The sequence below is a fragment of the Struthio camelus genome, chromosome 2 (genome assembly GCF_040807025.1).
Source record: "Struthio camelus isolate bStrCam1 chromosome 2, bStrCam1.hap1, whole genome shotgun sequence".
NCBI lineage: Eukaryota > Metazoa > Chordata > Aves > Struthioniformes > Struthionidae > Struthio > Struthio camelus.
The window spans coordinates 70811147-70823365 of record NC_090943.1 but is presented as its reverse complement, the minus strand read 5'-3'; the positions used below and the strand labels follow the sequence as shown (position 1 = coordinate 70823365).

The following is a 12219-nucleotide window of genomic DNA, read 5'->3' as shown; positions in this document are numbered from 1 at the left end:
CTGAAGGACAAAAGGAGAACATGCTCTTGGAGCACAACACTTCTGATCTCAGGAGACCGAATCAATTGTATTTATCTATTTCACACTCCCTGGCAGGCTAACATCAAAACCACCCTTTAAGTATCTCAAGATGGGACATGACTGCCATCTGTATTTGCATCCAAAACCACTGCCCCAAAGGAACACAGGGCATTAGGAAGTGGAAATCACTCAGAAGTGAGCTAGCCACCTGAGAGGAAGGCTGACTATGAATTCACGATCTTCTGCTCTCATAGCATGGCAGTGCAAAGAAATTCTTCACAGGACACTTGAAATAGCTTGAGTCACGTTTTTACGTCTAGCCCAGAACTGTATTTATCATTGTTTTATTTATAACCTTTTGCTTTCAGTCTTGCACTTGGATGTCTGCCCTTCAGTCTTGCTTAACATAACTTTGCAGCGTTTCACCACTCAGCCAATCTGATGCAATGGAGACGCAAGACGAAATGGTGAAACCAACAAGCTCTAAGCGGAGCATGAACACAAAGGCGCGTGCGCAGAATGTCTTGAGACACATGTGTCTTCTCCGACAGGGTCACGGTAGCCCAGAGCTGGCAAGTATTTCCCTCCACTACTCAAAGCATGGCCGGGGCGTGAGTGCGAAGAGAGGACTCTACCAGCAGGGAAAGGACTAGTCCTAGAGCTTATGACCTAACACCTTTCCTGCAAGAAACAGAGGGCAAAGCAATATGCCACGGTTCTAGGTGAGTCCTGAATTTTCAAACAGGCCCTGATACTGTGACTGTTAACTGCAAGTAGAGGATCGTTTTTCGCTGCTATGGGGGGCATGCCAGTTTATCAACGTTACCCTTCAGTACTGGGTGAGATTGCTTGTGAAGCTTTAGAGAAGAGGTGACTAAGTGTGCCAGTGGGTGTAATAAAGAGTTGCTAGTTGACTGTTATAAAGAAGAAATTACTGTGTTTTTGATACAAGGTCTAAATAACATTTATTCACTACTAATCACAGAACTAAAAATAATTCAGAATCACCCACCGGTCTCTCTTTTTAAAACTCAAAGAAATGAACCTTTTTTTTTTTCCCCTGCCTTTTCCTAAAAGTTCATCGAAGACTGGAAGCAAATATCCACTCTTCAGCGAGGGCTAACAGAAAAAACGATTAGGCTCCCTGATGGTAATGACACCTGCAATAACAGGAGCCACTGCCCACAACAAAGCTGAAACAGGTTTTACTCTGCCATTAATTTCTGCTCAGAGTAATACACTCTACCTAAATTTGAACACTGGCCAACTTGCTGGCTAAAAAGAGGTTACTTTTGGTGTTAATAGGAGAACCCTGCCATTCCAGGACACCCCAGCTAACCAGGGTAAATCATCAGTGGTCCAACTTTATGGACGGACAACTGGATATGATCTTGTAGATCAGGATCAGTGAAAAAGGGCCAAACATACAGTGAGACAACTCTGAACCATTCTTCTAGTGCAGTGGCACACCAAAGAGGAAGCAGCCATTAGAATAAGGAGTATGAAATCTCATCCTCTCAAGCCTCATACATACAACTCTTGACCTAATATAAATATTAAAAAGGGAGATTATAAACTGGCTTACTGTGACATCTTTAAACAATCGGAATGAGAAGCAACCTTGGTTCATAAAACCAGAAAACTACTTATGCTGTAAAATTCTGACATTGTGGAAAGAATGGTTATACCAGGAGGCAACATCACAAGCACAAGATGGACCAGGAGAACAACTCACAAATCTACAGGAATAGTTCAAGTCCATCACTTCATAGGAGGAACAAAGCTCCAGGGCACAAAAATCAGTCAGACAGTTAGGAAGAGGTTTGGGAAGTTCCACTTCCAGGCTCTGAATTTGGCTCCTGGGGTGTAATTGTTGCAAATGCCCAGGACCCCTGTTGTGGGTAGAACATGTAAAACTCACCACGCTAAAAATCCCCCAAGCCCTGGGGAGCTGGGAAGCCAACACTGAACCACCTTTGTAAATCTCAAATGCAGACAGTGACGGCAGAACACGCAGCCATCCTTGAATGATGAAAATCATTTTGAACATTGACTTGTTGAATTCACAACAAAGAACCTGGGGCAGAAAAGGGGGAACCACAACAGTCAGGAGGGGAGAACGAAATGGTGATATTGTCGTCTGTCACTCAGACTAAGTAGCATGGTGCGACTTTTCTACTACATTTATACCCTTCTGCATTATACTACATTCAGCATCCCTGAATTTCTGTGTAGAAATAACGCCACGACTATTCCTCATTTAAGACTACTGACATTTTGTATACCTTTTATTCTAAAACCAGCACGAGACTCAGCTCAGACAAAGTTGACAGTCATTCCTCCTAAAAATAACAGGTGGGCCAGAGCTGCTCCTGCCTGCCACAGAAAAGTGGGGAATTGCACAGGAGAGGTCTAGAGGATCCACATTGCTAATCGTGCTGCCTCCGGGGAGCTGAAAGAGCAGAGGGAGAAAGCCCAGCTGCTGGGCCTGGGCATTCTACCCACCGCTTCCACTCCAGCTTGGGGGGCAGCAGCAGATTCAGTCACCCTGTTTTTCCCAGTCCTAATACAGACAAAATTGAGGGTGGGGTGGGGTAATGGGTCACACATTTTCTCTTCCCAGCAGCCTGCTACCTCAGGCAATTTGGACGTTGCCTGTGCCTACCGCCAGTCCAGTGTGCTTGCTGCTGGAAGCTCAGGACTCGATTCACTTTCCCTCGCCTGGCTTCTCGGAAGATTCAGCAAAGACCGTCTTCGTCAATGTTGCCTCATAACTCTTCTGAGAGCCGGGGCTCTCCTAACCCTAAACGTAAGAAGTCTACCTTGTGTCAGTCTTAATTCCATCTCCAGTGACATCGGGATAATCGCATTCTCAAAAAAGCAAACAGTTCGCCTAAAATGAACAAGAGTTTTTGAATAAGCTGTCCATACGCTGCTCTTCAAATCCCTTATGAAAGAGTGTGAATGCAGTGAAATTCTTGAGGTAAAAGGCTGCAAGGAGATATTTCAACATGCTGGTGCAGCAGGAGAGCTATCAATGTACCAGTGTAGAGTGTTTGACTAATGTTTGATCAGGCAGCTACTGAAGAGCTACAGAGCAAATAATAGATTTAAAAAGAGCAACAGCTCTGCAGTCTGTATTGGCAGGTGCTTGTTGTGCAGCAGCATCAGAACACACTTTGCATTGATATTGGCAGGTAACAATTAAATGTCAATAAATATTAGGGTTTCAAGCAAGAGTGACGAAAGCCTTATGCAGGTATATTTGTTACAGCTCTTCTGACCGATTACAGCAAGGTTAGCCAAGTCCACCAGTGTGGCTTGCAAGAACAGGAAAAAAAGGCAGAGCAATAATTTTTTTCGACATAAATTCCTTCCTTGCCCATAATGACTTTTTACATCCAACTTCATAGCCTACCTCATTTCATTCTTTTTTAAAAATGTCAGAAACTTTACGGAAAGAAAAGATACTTCAGTGATGTATCAATCACATCACCGACCAAGTTCAATACCGTTCTACACCCACACATTTCCTTTGCGCCCTCATGAGATTCTCCTCCTCTTTCCTTGCCTCAGCTCCCCAGACGTAAAATAATAACCCTGTCCTACCTTACAGAACTGTTACTAGCACAGCTAATAGACTCGCAGGTGTCGCAACATTATGGCAGAAAAACAGTGTATTTATATCCCATTTTGTGCGTACACTTTCTATTGAGTTTTCTAAAAAAAACCCAGTTTCTTTTGAGCCCTTGCATTTTCTTTTCTAACTTCCGTCACTTTGTTTAGCTTCTTACTGTGTTGTCTCCTAGTGAATTCTTCTTTCTCCTTCAGTCACTCTTCTCTATCATATCACCGTGATGAGATTTCTCTCCTTACCGCTCCTTTCCTCCACCACTCCGTTCTCCATATTTCTCCCACACTGCCAAGCTCTCTCGACTGAGAACAGATAACTATTGCTAAACTTATGCACGGTTTATGTCTCTTTCCCTACTGCTCTGAGCCTTTTCTTTACTGTTTTTGTTCTATCCTGCTGCCCTCTTTCTAGGGCTGAGGGACTGCCCTGCACCTTTTATACGGCAAGTGTTTGCTGAGGAGGAAGGAGGGAAATCAGGGCTGGGCAGGGGGCTATGTGTGCGCCTTTAGCTACGTCTAAAACACTGTAATGAAAGGGAATATCTGAGAGAATTGATAAGACCATTTCCATAAACACACAGATCAGCAGAGGGACTTTTTCTGATAACCTCAAAATCTGCCCCACCGAATTTCACTCATACGCATGTAACTGTTGGTGGAAAAAAATTGGTATTAACCTTATTATTAATGACATTAATTGAATCATCTTTCAAATGATCTGATGAACCAACTGCAGGCCTACTCTTGCTAATGTTACCTAAGTCTTCCCTCCTCACTTGTTCTACTTCCGCTTTTTTTACCTTTGTGACTCAAAAGACTACTTTGTGACTACTGCGCGCTGCAGGGCAGGGATGGCCTCACCCTCAAATAAGCACTTCTACAGCGCTCAGTGCAAAGAAGCTGCTATCCTTGCAGACGCTGCAAGGTAGCTACAGCTCAAACCACAGGAGGCTTTACAGGTAAAAATCTTACATCTTGGACCTTACCAAGAAATAAAGCCAAAGCTGCTGCATGCTGCCGAAAATTCGGTTCAAGGGCCTGATCACAGCCCATGTGCTGCTGGCTCCCAGCTGTTTATTGCCTTGTCCTTTGTGGTGGGCTTTCAAAGAGTGCAAGTCAGAACTGACCAATTCTGTCATTTAACTTGATTTCACTCATTTGCAGGATCTAGATCTGGCCGGAGAAGTATAACTGAAAAATCTCATTGCTAAGCCTAGTTAAAACATGATGCTTATCACTGCAGCTCAGCCTTTCAAAAAAGAACTTCGAATCCAGCAGTTTTATTACTTACTTTACATTACTTATATATATAGTGATATAAATTTTTCTATTTACATCCCTTTCAAGCGTGTTAAGTAGTTTTTTTAAAGTTTGACAATCACTCAGTTCCCAAAGGTAGGAAATCTTCCCTACAAATCTGGAGAAATGATTACAGTTGGCAGTACATCACAGGTAAGTCACACATCGGGCTCAAAACAGTCCCACCATTTTTGGGCAGAGCAGCAGGCTCAGTGAGAAATCAACACTTCTCGTTCTGGAGCGGCTCCTGAGCAGAAGCTCCTGGGACTCAAGCCTGCGAGGCACTCACATAGTCTGGTACCATACCAGCCACTGCCGGTACCATACCAGCCACTGCCGGAACGAAGCCACGGGATCTTTGCCTTTATATATATGTTTGTGTGTGTGTGTGTGTGTGTGCGCGCGCGCGCATATATGTGTGTATATGTATATATACATATATGTATATACACACGAACACACAGACATATATACATGCGTGCACACACAAATACTTATATTTTATATATATTTATATAGATACATACCTTTAGGTGCACACACACATATATGTATGTATTTATGTGTACGTAAAGTATGGACCTGTCTCTTCCTCACTTTCTGGGGAGAGGAATATGCATATGCATCTATCTGTCTACCTGTAACTAAAACTGTATCTATACTGGGGGATAATTTTGAGAAAATAAACTTTCATTCTTAGGACTCATCTCACTGCTTTGCGGCACAAGCTGCACTGAAACTTTTCATGTTTTGGAGGTGATTATTTTGGTATGACTACTATTTCCTTTGTTAATGCAAAGTTTCCGAACCTGTTTTTCCTCCTCCTACTCTTTCTCTCTTACCCATGCACACTCCCACCAAATCCTCCTTTCTCTCTCTACTTTTGCAAACGGTTTCCCTCTAATTTTTTTTTCTGCTTTTGAATTTTATGAACGTTCCCCTCATGTTTTATTGCTCTTTTTGAGGGGACACAACGAACTAGGAAAGTGATTCGGAAAAAGAACAATAATTATTTTATAACTTTAAATACATACCTAGGGTCAGATCATTCTTTGGTGGAAGGCAGGGCACGTGGAAAGAAAAACTCCCTAAAGTTCTCAGTTTTTTCTGGACCATTTCAATACATAGCACAGTAAAGGAGATTACTAGAAGTTCTTCTCAAAGTGGAAATTATTCCCTGACCAGGAAAATAGAAAAGAATATCAACTCTGGCAAGTTAAATTTAATAAGGCAAGCCAAAAAAGATTTTGAAGAGCAATTTGCTAAAGGCATAAAATGAATAATAAAATGTTTTTAAGCACATCAGAAACAGGAAGTCTGCCAGCAAGTCTGTAGGGCTGATGAGTAATTGGGGTATAAAAGGAGAGTGCAAATAAGACTACGCATCAGCAAAGTAAAAATAATTCTTTACATAGGTGTTCGCTACAGAGGAGCTTACGCAGGGTCCCCCACCAAAGCCTTTCTTTACAGGGAACGACCCCCTTACAACTGGTTAAGCAATGGGACACACATAGTAGAAGCGGGCACAACGAAGAGAGGTTTCCAGCGACTGTGTGCAACGAGATGCATTGTTCAACGTGGTCATAAGTGACCTGGACAAGGCTGAATAGTGAGGGAACAGTTAATCATACCAAATAATTCAGGGTAGTAAAACTGAAAGCCAACTGAAAAACCGCAGAAAGATCTCAATTCTGATTCAGTGTGACTGGTGATTAAAGTGCAGATGAAATGCAATGCTGCTAAATAGAAAGCAATGAATCTCGGGCGGGGAGGCGGGGGGAAGGCAGTCCTATCTACAAGTACTCAGTAATCTTCAGATTAGCTATTACCACTCTGAAATACAGCTATCACAACCGGAGAGACCATGTAGAGTTCTATGAAAATGTCAGCCTAAAGCAAATGCAATATCATGAATTATTAGGACAGTGGAATGGAAGAGAACGATCCTAATATCACTGAGAAAATACTCCTCCTCTCTACCCCCAAAGGGCTTAGCTGAAGTAGAAAACCTTTAGATGAGGACAGTAAAGTAGTTGAAGGGAAGGGAGGGGACAATGTCCTTGTGAGGAACAATAAGTAGGCTGGGATAACTCCATCCGGAAAAGATGGCTGAGAAAAACACAACAAAAATGCGTAATATCATGTGTCTTACTGCGAATGGTAAGCCTGGGAAAGGCTATTCACCACTACTACTAGTACAAGAAAGAAAGAGCTGCAAATAAAATGTTTGGGGTGTCACATTTAAAACCGAAAAAAAGGAATATCCTTTTCTACTGAATGCATAATTGAGCTGTGGAATAAACTGCTAGAGGACACTGCAAGTGTTAAAACTCTGAATAAATTAAAAAAGCAGTGAAACCCATTCATGAGGAATAAAAAGTCCACCAACATTTATTAGAAACAAAAGTATAATTTCCTGCCAAGTCCCTAAACTTCAGACCAGGGAAGGCTGGGAGAAGCTACTGGAAAAAGTATCCTCCTCTAGTTGCTGTCTTACACTCTTTAAACATCTGGTGTTGGCTACATTCAGAGACAATATACGAGGCCTACCGAATGGCCATTTTTCTGCTCTTACAGCAGGGAGATTTGTGCTCTGAGCAGAAGACCAGCATGGTTCAGCACTGAGGCCTGGGTTTCGTGGCCATTAACAGTCTACGTCAGAACTGCAAGAGAAGGCCCAGGGGGTTTCTCATCTCGTTACTGAAGGCCTACCTTGAAGGCCTACCAAGGTCTACATGAAGGTCATCACTAACGCTGTAAGTTTATTTTACTCAGTAGAGTATGTTTCCCCCAGAGCAGTTAGGGGACTGTAATGGGGGAGTAAAATTCTGCTCTCTTGTGAAAAATTCCTTCTGCTCACAGATCCATAGGACACTAGAGTCCCACATTTTTAGGTAGGTTTTGCTATAAAGCTAGTGAAGATTTTGAAAGAGAAATCATTGCCCATATTCTGGAAGGAAGAATCCCAGCTACTTCCAGAATACTTTCTTCCCTTCGTTCCCCCATCCTTTACAGCATATCAGATTTATACTCTAAGACAAAAAACATTTGTGAAGTTTGAGAAATCTAGTGAAGAAAGTGGTTCATATTTTAAGCAGAAGAAATAAACAAGACAAAATTTATTAAAATATATTAAAGTTGGATTAACTTTGTCCAGGATAGTAAGTCAACCAAATTGACCTATGTTTACCTTTTATTGGTTTACGAAGTCTGCCAAATTCTTCATATGAGGGGATTAAACATGCTTAACTGCCGATTTTGTTCCACTTAATAAACAAACACAATCCATTCTGGCAGCCTGGTATACATGATCACTCCTACAGTACCTCCCAGCAGCAATGACTTACTCTTCAGTAATAACAACGATCTACGTTTTTACCGTTCTTCTCCTTACAAAATACAAAGTGCCTCAGGAAGTAAGATTGACTTTTGCCCTCAAAGTAAGATTGACTTTAAAGTTCAAAACTAGCTCAGGTTGCTTAAGGACTTGCCCAGTTTTTCTTATCTCCAAGGATGGAGATTCCACAGACTCGCCAGGTTCCTGTACCAGTGTTTGCCCACCCTCATGGTGGGAGAGTTTTTTCTAATATCTAAGTGGAATTTCCCATGTTGCAACTGAGTAACAGGCCTCTCAGCCAATTACTACTGTGCATTGCCAAGAAGAGTCTGGCACCGTCTTCTCCGTACATTGTTAGTAGGCAGTTGAAAATAGTTATTAGATTTCCCCCTTGTTTTTCTCTTCTTCAAGCTGAATGCTCTCAGTTCTGTCAGCCTCTCCCTGTATGTCCTGTGCTGCTCCAGCTGCCTGCCCATCCTGGTGGCCCTCTGTGGGAATTACTCCAGTATATTCTTGTCTGACTCATCCTAGGAGCCCAAAACAGGTCACAGTCCGCCAGGCTGGTCTCACAAATGCAAAGCGGAAGGGAAGAGTCTCTTCCCTCAGCCTGCTGGCTACCCTCTTGCTAATACAGCCCAGAATGTGGTTGACCTTCTTTGCTGCAAGGGCATGCTGCTGGCTCATGTTTGAGTTATTGTCCCCGGGGAGCCCCAGCCCGTTTTCTGCAAAGTTGCTTTGTAGCCACTTGGTGTCTTGCTGTCCTGCTCTCCTAGACTGGCACCATCCATGAACTTGCTGAGAGTGCATTTCATCCCATTGTCTAGGCTGTTAATGAAGACGTTAATGAGTACTGGCCACAGTACTGACTCCCGAGCAACTGCAATGGTAATCATCTATCATTTGGACTTTATGCTATCTGTCACAAGTTTTGGAGCCTGGTAATACAGCCAGTGGTCCGCTCATCGTGTAGTCTGCTTCTCAAGTCCATGTCTCACTGATTTGGCTTCAGGGATACCACAGATACCACACTACAGGTGTTGTGGAAGTCACAGTAAGTAGCCCCTGCTACTTACCTCCATCCACCATACCAGCTGTCTCCTCAGAGCAAGCTTTCAGGTTGGTCAGGCACAATTTTTCCTTGGTGAATCCATGCTGGCTGTTCGCAATTGCTTTCTTGGCCTCCATGTGCCTGCACACAGTTTCCAGGAGTTTCTCCATAATCTTCCTGGGGAGCGAAGGGAGGTTTATTGGCAGATTGTTCCCCAGATCTGCCTTCTTGCCTATCCTGAAGATGGGTGTGATGCGTGCCTCTTCCCAGTCGTCAGGAACCTCTCCTGATTCCCAGGACCAAAAAAGTCCTCTTTGAAGAAGATACAGAGCGGCCATTGCAACGACCTCAGCCAGCTCCCTCCATATCTTTGGAAGCATCCCCTCTTGTTCCATGGACCTGGGTACGTCCAGCTTGCTTATGTGGTCGCTAACTCAATCTTCCTCTACTATAGAAAACATTACACTCTCCCAGACCGCCATGAGGCACCTGGAAGACCTCAGAACAGGACCTTGCCAGTAAAGACCAAAGCAAAGAAGAGGTTGAGTCCCTTAGCCTTTTCTGTGTCCTTTGTCACCAAGTCCACTGCCTCACTCAGCAGCAGGTCGATGTTTTCCTCAAACTTCCTTTTGTTACTGATGCACTTCTGGAAGCTCTTCTTGTTGCCCCTCATGTCCCTCACCAATTCAAGTCCAGCTGAGGTTTGGCTTCCCTACTATCTTCCAAGCAGGCCAGGAGAACAAAGTTCTGCGCTGCTCCCCAGGAGCCCTCCTTGACCTCCTCCTCCTCTACCCTCCCCTTTTGGTGCCGGAGCCCAGGCAGGAGCTCTCTGTCCATCCTGCTGCCCTTCTGCTGCGCCTGTGTGGCTTGCGGCACGGCGGGCTGGGCCACTTGTGTGCCCTGGGCGGGCTGTCCTTGGAGCACCTCTGCTCCAGGCCCTGTCTCCTTCAGGGCAGTCTCCCATGGGAATCTGCCAAACGGTTCCCCAAATGAACTGTCGTACCCTCTATTTTCATTTGCTCTTATGGTTCTGAAAACTTCCTATTTTTGCTTCAAGCTTTTGTTAATTTCAGACAAAAGATCTGAAAAGAAAGGAAGTTTGTTATGCCTTTTAAAACAAGAGAGAATTACAATTACACTTTTTTCTTCAAAGTCAGTTCAGAGGCCTGAGCCTTTAAAAGGAGACATGGCCAATAGATTGTGTTCACTGATTAAGCTGAAATAGACAGTAACAGAGTAACAACGCTTACTGATTAAGAATTGTAAATAAGGCAAACATTGTTTATAATTTCCAATTTTAATTCATAAATAATGCTCCATGGCTACGTCTGAAAAAATGGCTGGAAAATAAAGGCAAGAGTGATTACCAAAAACCCTCAAAATGAGCATCTCACAAGTTTTGCTTGCTACTTTTCTACATCTGTTTCCCTTTGCAACAGACCTAGTCCACCTGCTTTGCAACTCACAGCATTGCCAAATTCAAATATTTGATAATCAAGGCTTTTAGCCCCCAAACCACGAGTCCAATTACAGCTTCTTTCATTTTATTTGCCAAAGAGTGTCTTTTTACTTCCACCTGTAATGCAAAGAGAAGTCAAATGAACATCTGACAGGTAAAAATATAAATGATGAAACCCCAAATTAAAAAGCTATCAGAATTAAATTCATATACATTTGTGAGAGTCTGGACAAGGTCCAGAAATTGACAGCATTTTGCTTTCTCTTTGGCATGTACAGTATGCTCAAAAAGCCTCCATTAAAATGCCATGTAATTAGCTTAGGGTATGAAGGCTAAAATGGTGAAAAGCACAACAAAGACAATTTGTCATCATGATTTTCATTTCAAAAATACTATTAGAGGAATTAATTTTAGCAGTGCACTGCCCTGATTACTGCCTGTCAGATAGTATTTGGTGACCTAACAGGATATTTGAATGGGGACTATTTGCAGAATCTCATCCTACATCTGCCATACGAAGATAAGTGGTTTATCTACATTGACTACAATCCATCATCTGTATTTTAATACTGCAAAAATGGAAGACTTTGCTCTGATTTTCTTCTCCTAACACTACCATTTTCCAGTAAATATTACAATGATAATAGCTTTTTATGACACACATTGTAGTCTATGTCTTGGCAGGGAGAAAAGTCAACGCACATTCAAAATCACAATGGCTCTTAATTTGTTAATTTGTTTTTCAGACCTTGTAGATGTTTTCTGAATAGGGCTTTAATACACATTCACACAGACCTTATTGGCCACAGAAATGAGAGAACCAACTCTGATTTCAGACTCTGAGTTTTCCTACCACTTATTCAGCACTTAGGCTGCTGCATTCTTACCCAGCCTTCACATTTTTATTTTTTCAAAAGGTTCCTCTTGTAAAATAGACCACTTTGAAGCCTACAACACATTTTAAAGTAATGACGAAATACTAATCCACTATAATATTAAAGTGGCACTTGAGAATTGGCAGTATCACTTTAAATTATCTGTTAGCCTGCTGGTGCCTCTCTTAGTATCCTGTGTTTCCACACATAGCTGATAAATAAAAATTTCTGAACTAATCTGTGACTGTACTTCCCTTCATATTCTCTCTCTTGCATGAGGAGCAAAGGATAGAGCACATACAGCTCAGAGTATGGAAACCTGTAATGCAATATATGATCAGTATTTTGGTCCCTATAACAATTTTCAGCCACGTTATCTAAAAGTATTTTTTATAAACATTCTCAGCTTTAATCTAGGAGTGTTTTTGCGAAATAGAATTGCCAGACAGTTAAAGACCGCCTTTCTGAGATGGCTTTGGTCACTTTGTGGCCAAGGCATGGGAGGAGTTCAATAACAGGTATGTATACCGCAACAGTTTGGACCATA

At 42.5% G+C, this 12219-nt stretch overlaps 1 protein-coding gene across 27 annotated transcripts in view; it reads right to left on the bottom strand.

Moving 5' to 3' along the window:
- Window positions 1-12219, bottom strand: part of LOC104145267 (poly(rC)-binding protein 3) — a 514282-nt gene that overhangs the window by 153005 nt on the left and 349058 nt on the right. Inside the window, exon 1 of one of the 27 annotated variants that reach the window (XM_068936237.1) lies at window positions 5988-6009. The exons of the other annotated variants lie outside the window; for them this stretch is intronic. The gene's annotated coding sequence lies outside the window, so the exon portion shown is untranslated. Of the gene's footprint in view, window positions 1-5987; window positions 6010-12219 lie in introns of those variants that run through there. 27 annotated transcript variants of the gene reach the window in all.